Source organism: Hipposideros armiger, unplaced genomic scaffold (assembly GCF_001890085.2).
Source record: "Hipposideros armiger isolate ML-2016 unplaced genomic scaffold, ASM189008v1 scaffold_10, whole genome shotgun sequence".
NCBI classification, from domain to species: domain Eukaryota; kingdom Metazoa; phylum Chordata; class Mammalia; order Chiroptera; family Hipposideridae; genus Hipposideros; species Hipposideros armiger.
This window is the reverse complement of record NW_017731360.1, coordinates 3074116-3089142: the sequence shown is the minus strand read 5'-3', so window position 1 is coordinate 3089142 and position 15027 is coordinate 3074116. Positions and strand designations below refer to the sequence as shown.

At 40.8% G+C, this 15027-nt stretch overlaps 1 protein-coding gene across 3 annotated transcripts in view; it reads left to right on the top strand.

Moving 5' to 3' along the window:
- Positions 1-15027, top strand: part of THRAP3 (thyroid hormone receptor associated protein 3) — a 63357-nt gene that overhangs the window by 12036 nt on the left and 36294 nt on the right. For 2 of the 3 annotated variants that reach the window (XM_019658508.1, XM_019658490.1), the window contains exon 2: positions 9396-9501. The exons of the other annotated variant lie outside the window; for it this stretch is intronic. The gene's annotated coding sequence lies outside the window, so the exon portion shown is untranslated. The remainder of the gene's footprint in view (positions 1-9395; positions 9502-15027) is intronic. 3 annotated transcript variants of the gene reach the window in all.

The following is a 15027-nucleotide window of genomic DNA, read 5'->3' as shown; positions in this document are numbered from 1 at the left end:
ATCTGAAGTGTACCTGGCGTATAAGACGACCCCCCACTTGGAGGCATATTTTTCAGGGCCAAAAAATCGTCTTATACGCCGGCAAATATGGTACTAATTTTATTTGCCTTACTGTAAGTTGCTGGATAAGTATTTAAAAATGAGTTTCTGGGGCCAGTCGAGTGGCGCGTTGGTTAAGAACTGGCTTGGGACGCCAGAGGGCCTCAGTTCGGACCCCACATATGAGGACCAGTGACACTGTCCTCTATAGCTAAGATGCTGAACAACAGCTCAACCTGGAGCTTGGCTGCCGTGAGTCGCTGGCGACAGCATAGGCTGCAGCCCCTGCTACAGTGGGTTGCCGTGGGCTACCATGTGTAGCCGGCAGCTAGCGTGAGCGGCCAGCAGCCGCTGTGAGTGGCCATCCAGAAGCAGGCGACTGATTTGCCTCGCCCGGGAAGAGCGCAATGATGGTGCCAACTTGGGCCAGTGAAGCGCGCTGTCCTCCACAACTAGACTGAAGAACAAAAAGACAGCAACTTGTCTGTTCCCTTTCCCCCAATTCCCCAACGCTGTTCCCATCCCCCAATTCCCCAATAAATACCTTAAAAAAAATGAATTTCTGCCATTTGAGACCTTAGAGTTTTCAGAAATACTTCAAGTCTTTAAGGGTTTATCTTTGGCATTTGCACTAAATGCCTTTGTTGGGCAAATGATGTAGAACCAATGTTGGCAAACTTTTTCTGTGAAGGTCCAGATAATACTTTAGGCTTTGGGGCAAAGGGGCAAAATTGAGGATATTATGTAGGTACTTATATAACGAGAGAAAACTTTTTTTATTGGCAGAATTCAAAATACAATACTTGAATACAATTTTTGTAATACAGATCTGTTAGAAGAATGGAATTCTTTTGGGGGGATAACGTTTTATTTGGGTTCAAAGTTACCTTCATCTGTCAAAATTGATGGCAAATATTCATCTGTGTGTGTTGAAATCTGTAATATTTTACATACGAGCGTATGTCATCTTTGAAAAATGTCTTTTCACACAGAGAGGTACTGCCAAATACTAATAATCCGCAAGCATATGATTTTTCTGAGCACATGATTTTAATTGGGCATATTCATCACCTGGAAGACAGAATTCTGTTAGATTATTGATATTTGCCTTTTAGCATGTCTTTGCACTGCAGATTAGTCATTTGCAATTGAAGATTAGATGGAAGCTCCTCAATTGCACAGTAGGGTGGATTTTGAAAGATGGATATTTCCTTTGCACTTGCATTGAGGTTGGAAATATGTTGGAACTGTATAGTTTGAGTTAAGAAAATATGCCTGCTTAAGATTTGTGTGGGAATGGAGATGTTATTGGTTGTTTTAACGTTTGATAGCAAGAGAGAATAAAGTAACTTGACATTACTTGTGATTAAAAAAAACAATGGTAAAATTAATTTGCTGTATCCCAAAGAAGTGCTATTTTGCCTTGTAATTTTCGATTGAATTCGTTAAGAAACATCAAGTCTACGGAAAAGCTAATTCCCAAAGCCATTCGTACGTAGTCAGTAAGAGTGTTTAAGGCTGTGTCTTCTTGTTTAGAAAATTTTCAGATTCAGCCCTGAGCTAAAAAGAAAATCAATAGAATTTTACCACTGCTAAGCCATTGAACTGTTCGGTAGGCCAGGTCAGGACTCACTTTCTATTTTTGACCAAAGTTCACAGAGCTGAAAATGGTTAAGACGACAAAAATGAATTGAGAGCAAATGAAGGCCACTCTTGACAATACTGGCTCAATAATAACGTGATAGCTTAAAATTTTTTTTGGAAGAGTACCTGCTGGTGAAAATAGTACAGAGAATGATTGATCATGTACTTCAAATACTTGATATTTTCACAAGCTTTGTAAATTGGTCCAACTAAGCCCTTTCTTCACCACACATATTTTTACCACCATCATTTGTGACACCTGTTAACAGATTCAAGTTCAGGTTGTATTGAATTAGTTTTCTTTCAACTTTGAAAAAAAATCTCTGTAGTCCCACACAGATTATTCATGGAGGCTGTCGGTCACTTCAAACTTGGCCATTGACCTCTCCAGTAAACAATGAGCAGTATCAGTAGTATCTGTCGAATCATCAAGAGTCAGGGAACACCACTCAAAATCATTTGCCTTTTTTCTTTTTAAACATGCTTTATTTGAACGGTTTAAGATTTATAGAAAATCAGCTGATAGTACATACATGCATATTCCGTATGCATTTGCCTGTTAACATCTTACATTAGTATGGTACATCAGTCACAATTAATGAGCCAGTATTGATACATTCTTTTTTTTAGTTTCAGGTGTACAAAGCAAAATAATGAGACATTTACACTCCTCACAAAGTGATAACCCCAGCGAATCTATTACCCGTCTGACACCGTACATAGCCATTCCAATATCATTGCCTATGTTCCTTATGCTGTACTATTGATAAGTTTTTATTGACTAAATCCATATGTCCTCGATTTAGATTTTCTTAGTTTTTCCTAATGTCCTTTTTTTGTCCCAGGATCCCATTTAAGATAACACATTTAATTGTTATGTCTCCTTGGGTTCCATGTCTCCTTGGGCTCCTCTTGGCTGTGACAGTTTTTCAGACTTTTCTTGTTTTTGGGTGACATTGACAGTTTTGAGGAGTGCTGGTTAGGTACTTTGTAGAGTCTTTCTCAGTTGGGTTTGTCTGATATTTTTCTCATGATTAGATTGGTGTTACTGATTTGGGGTAGAAAGACCACAGAGGTAAAGTGCTGTTTTCATCACATAATGTGACGGAATACATGCTATCAATGTGACTATTGTTGACATTAACCTTGACCATCTGGCTGGGCTTCTCCAATGCAGATTACTTCCTCCTGTCCCCTCCATCCAGTAGTCTTTGGAATGAAATCACTTAAAGTGGAGAGGAATGTTCCACCTCCTTGAGGAGACAGTATATACATAAATTATTTGGAATTCTGTGTGGTAGCTTGGTCTTTTCACCTATTTATTTATTCTGTCATTTGTTTCTATTAATATGGACTCATGGATATTTTGTACTTTGAGTTATAATCCGATACTACTTTATTTTCATATTTTTCCGAATTTGGCTATTGAGAGCTCTTTCAGTTGGACAGGAGTGTCCTTTTGAAAAACCCCAATGAAGATTGTGGCACATTTTTTTTTTTTTTGAAGCACTTTCTTCCTTTCTGGCCCTACAAGATACTCCAACCTCATCCTGTGTATTCCCTGCCCCAGCCCTAGAACCAGCCATTTCTCCAAGGAGCCCTGGTTTCTTTGATTGGAGGATGGATGGTATTAGAAATAAGGTCTGGGTTCTAGGTGTGCTCATTGTTACTGGAGTATTATTGCTTCTAGGTCTTCTCAGCTGACTGAGCAAAGAAATGTATGTATGTATGTATACTAACATGTATCCCGTATACCTAGAGAATATATGTGTGTACACATATAGGAAATGTGTATGCTGACACATTCTATATACATATAGAAAAGTGTGAATAGTGCTGATAGTTCTTTTTATTAGTTTCAGGTGTACAAAGCAACATAATAGTTAGACATTTACACCCCTCACAAAGTGATAACCTCCCTCCCTCAAGCTACTACCCCTCTGACGTCTTATATAACTGTTAAAATACCATTGACTGTCTTCCTTATGCTATATTCCACCTCCCATGACTACATATATATATTTAATTATTGTTGACATACAGTTCTGATATTTCATTTGTACCTATATTAAGCTAAACATGAGTTCATAATGATATCTCCAACTAATACAGTCCCATGTCAATCATTTCTAAGCTTTTTGTCTTTCTTGTCTATAACCTCCCGCTTCCAACAGTGAGAAACTTGGCTCTCACCATCTGCCATCCATTTATTTATTAATTCCAGTATACACATATAGTGGTTTCAGAATCGTTAACCCAAACGCCCATGGGAAACAACTCTTCTCAACTAGAATATGGTGGTTTTGTGCAGTTTCTTTTGCATTTATTCTTCCCTATTCCACTCTTCCCTCAGTTACTTAGGTGAGCGCCTTTCCCCTCCACCTGCCTTATGTTTTAATTGACTACCAATGTTGCTCCCGTTGTTCCTAACTCTTCAAGCCAAAAGGCTAGTAGTCTTAAGCAAGTTATTTTCTCTGGACACATTTCTTTGACTGCTGTAGTCAAACATGGTTTAATTAGTTTACTATAAGTAATATAGTAATTGAGGGGGCGGGCTGAATAGCTCAGTTAGTTAGGAGCGTGAGTCTGAGCTACAGGGTCCCCCCGTTCGATTCCCACATGGGCCAGTGAGCTGCGCCTGAGCTAAGCTGCCGCTGAGCTGCCAGCAGGCGGCAGGATGACTCAGCTGGTGAGAGTACATGCTCCTGACAACAAGGTTGCCGGTTTGACTCCCACATGGGATGGTGAGCTGTGCCCCCTGCAACTAAGATTGACCGTGACATCTTGAGCAGCCAGATGGCAACTGGACTTGAAGCTGAGCTAGCTGTGCCCTCCACAACTAAAATTGAAGGACAAGTTGGCTGTTCCCCTTCCCCAATTCCCCAACACTGTTCCTGTCCTTCAATACCCCAATTTAAAAAAAATCTTAAATATATAGTAATTAAATGATAGTATAGTAATATAGTAGTAACAGCTTTCCTCGTTATGCTAACAAATGAACCACTCAGAAACTTACTTTGGTTGTAGCCTCATTTTTATTTTTTGTGAAGATTTTCTGTTGTGATGAGGTATTTTAAATTTTCTAATAGTTGGTTTTCTGTGAGTTGGGCATATTGTGATGAGTGCTTAGTTTGGTAATGTTAATATGTTGTATCCTTGGCACAGCTATGCTGTCATTTAATAATAAACAGTGCTTTACCATCTTAATTCGATAATAAAATAATCCACACTCCACACTGTGCCTTAAATGGGTAACATTCAAAGTCCACTTTTCTTGTTTTGACATAATGGATATGCACTGGTAATTTAAAAATAATAATGAAATGTGATATGATGGAATGCATGTTGAATTAGAACGTCACTGCAATTTGTAGCATTGCAAAGTGGTGAGACCACGGCATGCAGCCTCCATTCCAACTACTCAGCTTTGCTGCCATAGTGTGAAAGCAGCTATCTGTAAAAGAATGAACGTGGTAGTGTTCCAGTAAAACTATTTATGGATGTTTAAATGGGAATTTAATAGAATTTCTACACATTGTGAAATACTCTTGAACTTTTTTCAACCATTTAAAAATGCAGAACCCATTGTTAGTTCATGGTTGGTACAGAAACAGGGTGGGCTAAATTTGGCCCGTGTGCCATCTTTTATTGGCAAAGTGTAGACGGTCTTGTGTACACGACCCATTGGGAAGTATCTGTCTTTCTAAGGCCATTTATAGTAATTCTGCAGTCTTGGATTCGATCTTGGTTCCTGCTGATACTGTGGGAGCTACTTGGAGCAGACATTGCAGCTCTCTTTGGTAAAACAAAGTCTTATTTACTCAGCTGTCATAATCTTATCAATTCCTAATTTTATTTTCAATGGGGAGCGGCTAAGATTAAATTTTGTTATTTATTGGATACTTTGGCTTAATTTGAGTAGAAGATACTGTCCTGTTGTTCACTTTTATTGGTGTCATCATGTTTTTGAAGCGAGAACACATTAGTTTGTAAGTATTATATAAGTATGTAATGCCTGGTGTTTTAAAGGACTGACTTTGACCTCAGTTCACAGGAGCAGGCAAGGTCATCCTTGTGTTTCCTTACGTTCTATGTCCCAGAAAATTAGCAGGGGTGCCTGAGATGAGTTAAAAAAAAATTCAGTCGTCTTCAACCAAAGGAGATAGAAATGTTATGGTCCTTCGGTTCGATTCCCAGCCCAAGCTGAGCTGCCGCTGAGCTGCCAACAGGTGGCAGGATGGCTCAGCTAAAAAGAAAAAAAAGAAATGTTATGGTCCTAAAATATTAGTGTTCACTGTTTGTTTGGATTCAGGAGATATGTTACATAAGGCCTAGTAGTAAATGGGACTTCGGAGTATTCTGAGCTACACACTGGTCTAAGCCACTGCTGTCCTTTACCTGGATTATTGTAAGCAGTATCTACCAATTTCTTCTGCCCTTGCTCCATTCAAGTCTGTTCTTCACTCAGCACAAGAAGATCCATTTGAAACATAATTCTGCTCATATTGCTCCTTTGCTCAAAACACTCCAGTGGCTGCCCACATTACCCAGAGGAAAACTAGAGCCCTTACGATGGCTTGCAAGTCCCTCTATCCATTCACTCATATCTCTGACCTGATTGATGTTCCCGCTGTTCCCTGGCAACTTTTTGCATTGCAGCCACTCTTTTTCTCACTCAGATATGCCAAGCATGTCCCCTCCCCAGGGTCTTTGCACTCGCTGTTTCTTGTTCGGTTCCCTCTGCCTTCAGTTAAGGCTCAGCATATATTCTTCAAGTCTCTTGCTCAGCTGTCTCATGAGAGAGGTCTTCCCTGACCACTTTATATAAAATTGTAACTCTTATTCACCCATGTACCCCCTAGAATGTAAGCTCCAGGAGTGAAGAGATTTTTTAATTGTTGAATCTCCATTGCTTAGAATAGAGCCTAGCATTGTGGTAGGTACTTAAGTGGACAATTAGAAGGGAAACTGTAGAAGGGGAAAAGGTATCTGATTAAGGGAGGTTCGGGTATCTGACTAAGGCAGGTTCAGGAGACGGGTCAAAAAGTATGCCTATGAACAGCCAGGTGACACAGGACAGGCTGTGGTTGTGGTGCATAGACTGGTGGCAGGGGTGACTCAGGGCTTCAGGTGTCTCCTTACTGTCACAGAATAACTAAGGGCCAGAGCCTCAGATCTTTTTCTGCACCCATTGAGACAATGGAAAATCGACTTGTTGGGAAGATAAATAAAATTCGCCAACATCCAAGAAGAGGTTAATTAATAGGAAAGAAACAGGATGGGGTAATAAAATGGAAGACTTTGTGTTTGCTATCTGAGTCGAATTTTAAGTATGGATGTATTGGAGTAGTTCCTTTTTTTTTTTTTTTTTAAAGATTTTTATTGGAGAATTGGGGGGTGCTGGGGGGTTAGGGGAAGGGAAACAGACAAGTTGCTGTCGTTTTGTTCTTCAGTCTAGTTGTGGAGGACGTTGCTTCACTGGCCCAAGTTGGCACCATCATTGCGCTCTTCCCTGGAGAGGCAGATCAGCCGCCGGCTTCTGGACAGCCGCTCACTGCGGCTGCTGGCCGCTCACACTGGCTGCTGGCCACACACGGTAGCCCATGGCAACCCACTGCCACAGGGGCTGCAGCCTACGCCGTCGCCAGCGACTCACAGCAGCCCAGCTCCAGGTTGAGCTGTTGTTCAGCATCTTAGTTGTATAGGGCAGTGTCACTGGCCCTCATATGTGGGATCCGAACCGGGGCCCTCTGGCATCCCAAGCCAGTTCTTAACCATCGTGCCACTCGGCCGGCCCGGAATAGTTCCTTTTTTAATTCAACGAGTTGTCGAGTAAGATTTTCAGTCCTGTAGCAGTCATCGGGATTTTCCTCAGACTGGCGGATGTGAACCCTTGTACCCAGTTAGAAATAGGGAAAGAAGTTTTGGCTGATGTAACCTAGAATAACCTGCAAGAATATGTGCACAAGTATTTTGAAACAGTGAGTTTTTGGAAGTCCTATGTGTTTACTATTTATCAACTAAGTAAATATAGATCAGTATTACCATTAACTTGGTAAAGGGTTTGACTGAATACTGACTTCATCTGGACAAAACAGTCTGATCCTATTAGCTTTAAGAGTAGGTTCTTATTGCCTGTTTGTAATGTTAATGACCTGATTACCTTAGGTATAGGTCAAAAGTTTATTGCTTGAGGAATCAGTTTATTCAGCAGACACATATCACTGTTAAGGGAAGTTGACCTATTAACAGATCTAATGAGATGAGTGTAAGGAGAGACATGTCTAGGGTAACAGAGAGGCAGTACCTGACTCAGCCTGGGAGAGGCAGGGACCGTTTGCTGGAGGAGACCCTCAGAGAAATGAGGAGGAGTTTGGTAAGAGTGGGGGAGCTTTCTAGGCTGAGGGTTCCACATGTACTAGGAGACCATAGTTTACACTCCTTTCTTTCCTGGCTAAATAGGCAAGGGTTAAGCTATGTGTAAGCCACAGGTTTCAGAAAAACCTTCACTGAGTGAATGCTGAGTAAGTGAAAAAGAAAAGATTAATGTCAAGCCTGCATCTTCAGATTATTTGAGTCATGGATGCTTTTCTATTTTATTAGTAATGTAAACGAACCATACAGCTTTAATAAGATAGAAGTGAGGACATTAACTACATACATGAGCTTGTTGATCTTGGAACTTTGTTTTCTTATTTATTTTGGTAACATTCTACATAACTTGAATGTATGGCCATGTTAGTAATGTTTAGATTTGGGAATATTTAAAAAACTGGATCAGGGGCCAGCCGAGTGGAGCGATGGTTAAGAACTTGTTTGGGACGCCAGAGGGCCTCGGTTCGGATCCCACACAATGAGGGCCAGTGACACTGCCCTCCACAGCTAAGATGCTGAACAACAGCTCAACCTGGAGCTGGGTTGCCTGAGTCGCCGGCGACGGCGTAAGCTGCATGCAGCCCCTGTGGCAGTGGGTTGCCATGGGCTACCATATGTAGCCAGCAGCCAGTGGGAGCGGCCGTCCAGAAGCCGGGGACTGATCTGCCTCGCCCGGGAAGAGCACAATGATGGTGCCAACTTGGGCCAGTGAAGCAACGTCCTCCACAACTAGACTGAAGAACAAAAAACGACAGCAACTTGTCTGTTCCCCTTCCCCTGATTCCCCAGCACTGTTCCCATCCCCCCAATTCCCCAATAAAAAATGTTAAAAAACAAACAAACAAACTGGATCAGAAGGGTGTGTGTGTGTGTGTGTGTGTGTGTGTGTGTGTGTGTGTACTTTGAGGGATGAGGATGGGGAGTTATTTTAACTTGAAATGTGTTTGTTAAATTTAGTTCAGCATTCGTTGGTTAATTTTTTTTTTTGTTTCAGATATCTAATTCTTCTGAAGTAATTCTCCAGGTTGAATGATGGAATTTGTGAATTAGTCTTGCATAACACAAACCATAGCACCTGAAATGTTGCCAGTGAAAGTATCAGGGTACAAGAGGAAGGTTTTACCAGAGGAAGTTGGATGGATAGAAATGTGCGTGAGAGACAGACAGGCAGGCAGACAGACTCAGGCTAGTATACTTTAAGAGAGAAGCTGGTGTCCACTTGGAGTGAAATTGAGGACCAGAGTAGTTTTTGCTTATAGATTTTAAGCATCAATATTTCAAGATGCAGCCTGCAAGGGTTGGGTAGCTATTTATCACTGTTTATTTCCTTGTTCCAGAGTTGTGTCCTGACTTTGTAAACTAGAGAAGCCGGCGGCACTGCTAGTGTTCCTTTGCGGAGCTAGTGTCTGCTTGGGATCTGGTGCAGGTTGAATCGTTCATAAGGTAAGTGCATGGTGATAAAAGGAACTAATAATCTCACTCACATAAAACCGGTCTTATGTTAAGAGTTGTTTATTGATAAGATTCCTTAATGGAAGTTCTGGGTTCTTATTAAGCAGTGTTTGCTTTTCAGTTTAACAAACTGAAGTAAAATGACAAAGGAATCTTCTCTGATTCCTTTCTAAGTTGTAGAATCAGCAGTTAGTTTTTTATTTTAACTGACTTTTGAGTTCTTTAATAACATGTTTATTCATTTGGAAACATTGAAAAAGGCCATTTCTAAACTTGACCTATATATAATTGTTAATATTTTGGTGAATAGTCTCTTTATGCATACGTTACTTGGATACGAGTACAATTGGGGTTGTACTCGCTTGTCACCTGGTTCTCGTTAACAAGTTTTTCTCTGCATTTTTATTTTTTAAAAGATTTTATTGAGGAATTGGGGGAGAGGAACAGACAAGTTGCTGTCCTTTTGTTCTTCAGTCTAGTTGTGGAGGATGTCACCTCACTGGCCCGTGTTGGTATTATCATTGCGCTCTTCCCGGGTGAGGCGTATTGGTCATCAGCCACTGGACAGTGACTCATGGCGGCTCTTGGCAGTTCACGCTGGCTGCAGGCCACTCATGGTAGCTTACGGCAGCCCACTGCAGCCCCACTGCAGCCCACACGGTCACCTCATGGCAGCCCAGCTCCATGTCGAGCTGTTGTTCACCATCTTAGCTATAGAGGGCGCAGCGTCACTGGCCCTCATGTGGGATTCAAACCTGGGACATGCTGCTCAGAGCTGGCGTCCCAAGCCAACTCTTAACCAATGCGCCACTCGGCTGGCCCATTATTTTCTTTTTAATGGCTTGCTTTTTTACATTTCTTTAATATAACTGGAATTTTATTTCTGTTTATGGCTAGATGATGGAATCTAACTTTTTGTACCACATTGTTAATCAGTTGTCCCAAATGTTGATATATCATTTTTCCTAGTGATTTGAAAGCTACCTTTGTAAGAGTATATTATAGGATATATTTCTAAATGTTGTATTTTGTTCTATTTATCTGTCTAATCTTGTGTTAATACTCAATGTTTTTATTATTGTAGCCTTATTTATCTTAAATACTTAGTGATGCAAGCTTTCCCTCTCCAGCCTCAGCAAACAGAATATAATTATTTTCATCTTTTTTTTTTAATCCATACCAAAATATGGCAGTTCTTCAAGAGACTTAAGTATTGGACATTTAAAAATAAAGACTAGAAGGACATGTACATAGGAAGCCAGTTGACATAATTTTTTAAATAAGCGTGCTGGATTTTAACCTCTAAGATTTTTGTCTTTTAAGGCTGCTTTTGATTTATGTATGTATGTATGTATGTATTTATTTATTTTATTGGGGAATTGGGGGGATGGGAACAGTACTGGGGGATTGGGGGAAGGGGAACAGACAAGTTGTTGTCGTTTTATTCTTTTTTTTTTTTAAGATTTTTATTGGGGAATTGGGGGGATGGGAACAGTGCTGGGGAATTGGGGGAAGGGGAACAGACAAGTTGCAGTGTCACTGACCCTCATATGTGGGATCCGAACCGGGGCCCTCTGGTGTCCCAAGCCAGTTCTTAACCATCGCGCCACTTGGCCGGCCCTGATTTTTGTTTTAATTCATTCATTCAGTAGGCACTTGAGTGCATGTTACAGGGAAACCGGCAGTGAGCAAGACAAACAGGAGCCCTGTTCTTGGGCGCTTACTTTCTGGTTTGGGAAGCAGATAAGATTGTTTCAGATTTTCCTAAGTGCTAGGAAAGAAATAGGACCACAAGATAACTTGGAGGTGGAGGAGCCGTGAGGTTTCATTAGATAATATACTAAAGGAAGACCTTTTCAAGAAGGTGATGAGCTGAGATCTGAAGGATGAGAAAGGAGCCAGCCATGCTTGAAACTGTAGCAGAATGTTTATGTGGAGACAATGGCAAGTGTAAAGGTGCTGAGACTGTAAATGCCTGGCTTGTTCAGGGAACAGAAAGAAGGCCATTTTGGCATGGAGAGAATGGTTGAAATGTGAGACAGTGGGTTGAGATGATGTTGGAGAAGTAGGCAGGGGCCAGATCATTGAGAGTTTTGAAATTATGGAGAACCAGAGCTTTAATTATTAATATGATGAATTCAGTTTTGTTACTTTTTTAAAAAGCCAAATACATAAGATGTCCTAGGAAATAATTAGATCTATTTCTGTAGGTAGGTTATATGCTGTTCCTGAAGGAAATCCCAGAGAGGGGAGCTGCACTGACCACGTGTATCTGAACTAAGCTCTGGTTGCGTGTTTGGATCTACCTGGGTTGGAAGTAGTTGAATTGTCTCCAAACTTAGATAGCTTTCAACAGTGCCTTCATTCATTTTAAATGGAAGCAACAAGTTGGGTTCTTTTTAATTTCCTTTGTAGACTCTCAGGTGACTGGTAAGATCCAAAATGATAGGAGATCTTGAAATCATTTTTGTTTTTTTATGTAGACTTGTATGTGTATTTAAGACATTTCTTTCCCCCTCTCCCCAAATTTATGGTGAAATACAGATGTAAATGATGAAGTAAGATGTAAATAGAAAGACATCAGTTAGTTGATAACAAGATAGTCTTAGTGGGTAGAGACTAGAAACTGCAAAACTAAATGGCAAATTTAAAAGTGACTAAATAATTTTGGGTCAGGTTCAAAAACTTGAACATTTGAAGACATAATCTTGTTATCTTTTATGATAGTACCATCCAAGAGAAGTCTAGTGGGAACCACATGTAATTAAATTTTCTAGCAGCCACATTAAATAAAAAGCAGGTGAAATTAATTTTAATGGTTTATTTTATGTAATTTAATATATCCAACACATTCTCCTTTCAACATGCAATTAATATAAAAGTAGTTAATAAGATATTTTACATTCTGATTTTTGTACTATTCAAAATCATGTAGTATTTGTTTTATACCTACAGCTCATCTCACTTCAGACCAGCTTTATTTTAAGAGCTCAGCAGCCACATGTGTATTGGACAGTGCAGCTCAAAGAGCTCATACTTCTGAAGGAATAGATAAATGAATATGAATTATTGAACAATATCTTCCCATATTCCAAACATAATTCAAAGCAGTGATAGATTAACATACGAAATAAACTTCAACACAAATCATTTTTCCCCTCTAAATCTCTGTGTGATAGACTTCTTTGAGGAAGATGATTTGATCCTATAAAAGACCAATGTCTATCAAAGATGTCAGGCAACTTATTTTTTTTATTTTTATTGGAGAATTGGGGGATGGGAACAGCGCTGGGGAATTGGGGGAAGGGGCACAGACAAGTTGCTGTCCCTTTGTTCTTCAGTCTAGTTGTGGAGGACGTTGCTTCACTGGCCCAAGTTGGCACCATCATTGCGCTCTTCCCGGGCAAGGCAGATCAGTCGCCAGCCTCTGGATAGCTGCTCATTGCGGCTGCTGGTCACTCAACACTGGCTGCTGGCTACACACGGTAGCCCATGGCAACGCACTGCAGCAGGGGACTGCAGCTTACGCTGTCGCCGGCAACTCACGGCAACCCAGCTCCAGGTTGAGCTGTTGTTCAGCATCTTAGCTGTAGAGGGCAGTGTCACTGGCCCTCATATGTGGGATCCGAACCGAGGCCCTCTGGCGTCCCAAGCCAGCTCTTAACCAACTCGCCACTCAACCGGCCTGTCAAACAACTTATTTCTCATAAAGTTGCAAACAATCTTTTTTTTTTTTTTTAGCTGAGCCATCCCGCCACCTGTTGGCAGCTCACGGCTGCTCAGCTCGGGCTGACTCGAACCGCTGTTGCTCAGAGCTCAAACTCTTGAGCGAGCTCTTAACCAACTGAGCCAATCAGCCGGCCCTGCAAACAATCTTTATATAGAACTCCATGTAAAGAGTGGGTGTCAGTGAGTGTATCTGTGGTGGGATGACTGATGAAGAGAAACCATAGCCCTAGTCCTTGGAATCTGCAAAGAGTAGCCATCAACCACTGGTTCTGAATCCCTTTCCAGATTTCCTGAAGAAGAATCTTGATAAATGGACTTTTTTTTTTTAAAGCTCTGTAGGTGATTGCAATATGTACCACTGATTCAGCCCAAAGTATTAGTAATAGTAATTGCATTTAAAAAAATAATTAGTTGAATGTCATGATTGGCTGTTTAGTTTTCAGAAAGGTTTGCCACAATGAGTGGTGGAAGGAAGTAATAGGTCATTATAATGTCTTTATTAAGTTAGAAGAGCTAAGAGCGCCTCTTCAAAAAATGAGAGAAAAAAATTCCCTCATGGTAACACACATCCATTTAAAACAGGAACTAAAATGGGCTTTTACCCTCCCCTGAGGATATAGGAGAAGGAGCATCTAGGGTGAATCGAGATTATTTAAATTAATGCTATGCTGTTGATGTAAATGATGAGAGTTTAACTGCATGGATGATCCTGAGCTTAATAGACATCCATGGAGCAAATTCTCAGAAGATACAGGTTGCCTATGCTGGGGGGTATTGTGATGAACAAGTTCCAAATGAAGGCCCCCCTCAGCTTGCTGTTGATTTTTCCTGCTAACATCTAGCGGCGAAGAGATTTGTTCTCTAAAGTTCATGGCCTTAGAATATGACCTTCTCTTGCTTCTATACATCTCAGTGCAGCACATGCCAATTTAGCCATTAAAGATATAAAACACTTCATTCTGTGTCAGAAGATCTGATTACTTATTACTAATAGCAAGAAAATGGAATCAGTGGTGAAGTCTCTTTGCTCAGAGAAGTTCCACCCCTGCTCTGGGGTTACAGGCTAAACATAGCTAATGGTGTGAACTCATCTGCTCTATGCCAGGCAGTTAACATACACTTACTAATTTAAATTCCTTGGCGATCACTTTTGGAAGATTGAGTCTCTTATCCAGCTAAGGAATGGAGGAGCTAAGATTTGAACCCAGTTCTTTTTTGGTATCAAAACTATTACTAGCTGCAGAACCTGGTCCATTATTATAAAGTGACTCACATCAAGGGCTCTGTCCATTTGGACACTTTAAATTGAATATTTGCATCAGCATATTCCCTCATACCCACCTTTATGCCCATCATGTAGTAACATTATATTACAGAAAACATGGAATGAAACCAGAATTTGAGTCGTAGCTCAGTTGTTGGGATTATGGGTTTCCTTTCCATCAAGCAGGGATTTCCCAGTTATCTGTCTGTCTGCCTTGGCATAACTGAGATATGTATCGCGTTCCGCGTGACTTGGGCTGGGAGGCTCGAGGAGGGGCGGCAAAGAGTTAAGAAATAAAAGAGTCAAAGGAGAGTTTCTGTGGGCCACAGCCACAAAGAAGTCAATTTGAATATCTATACCCAGTTAGTTGATTTGATTTGTCTGGCAGCTGCTTCACCGAAACTCATTGTGATCAAACACAAGTTGTGCTTTCACACATGCATATGATCCCCGGGGTGGCATCAGCATTCCGAGACCGGATAAGGAAGTTTTACCATCATTCCCTTGGGTCTTAGCATTCCAAG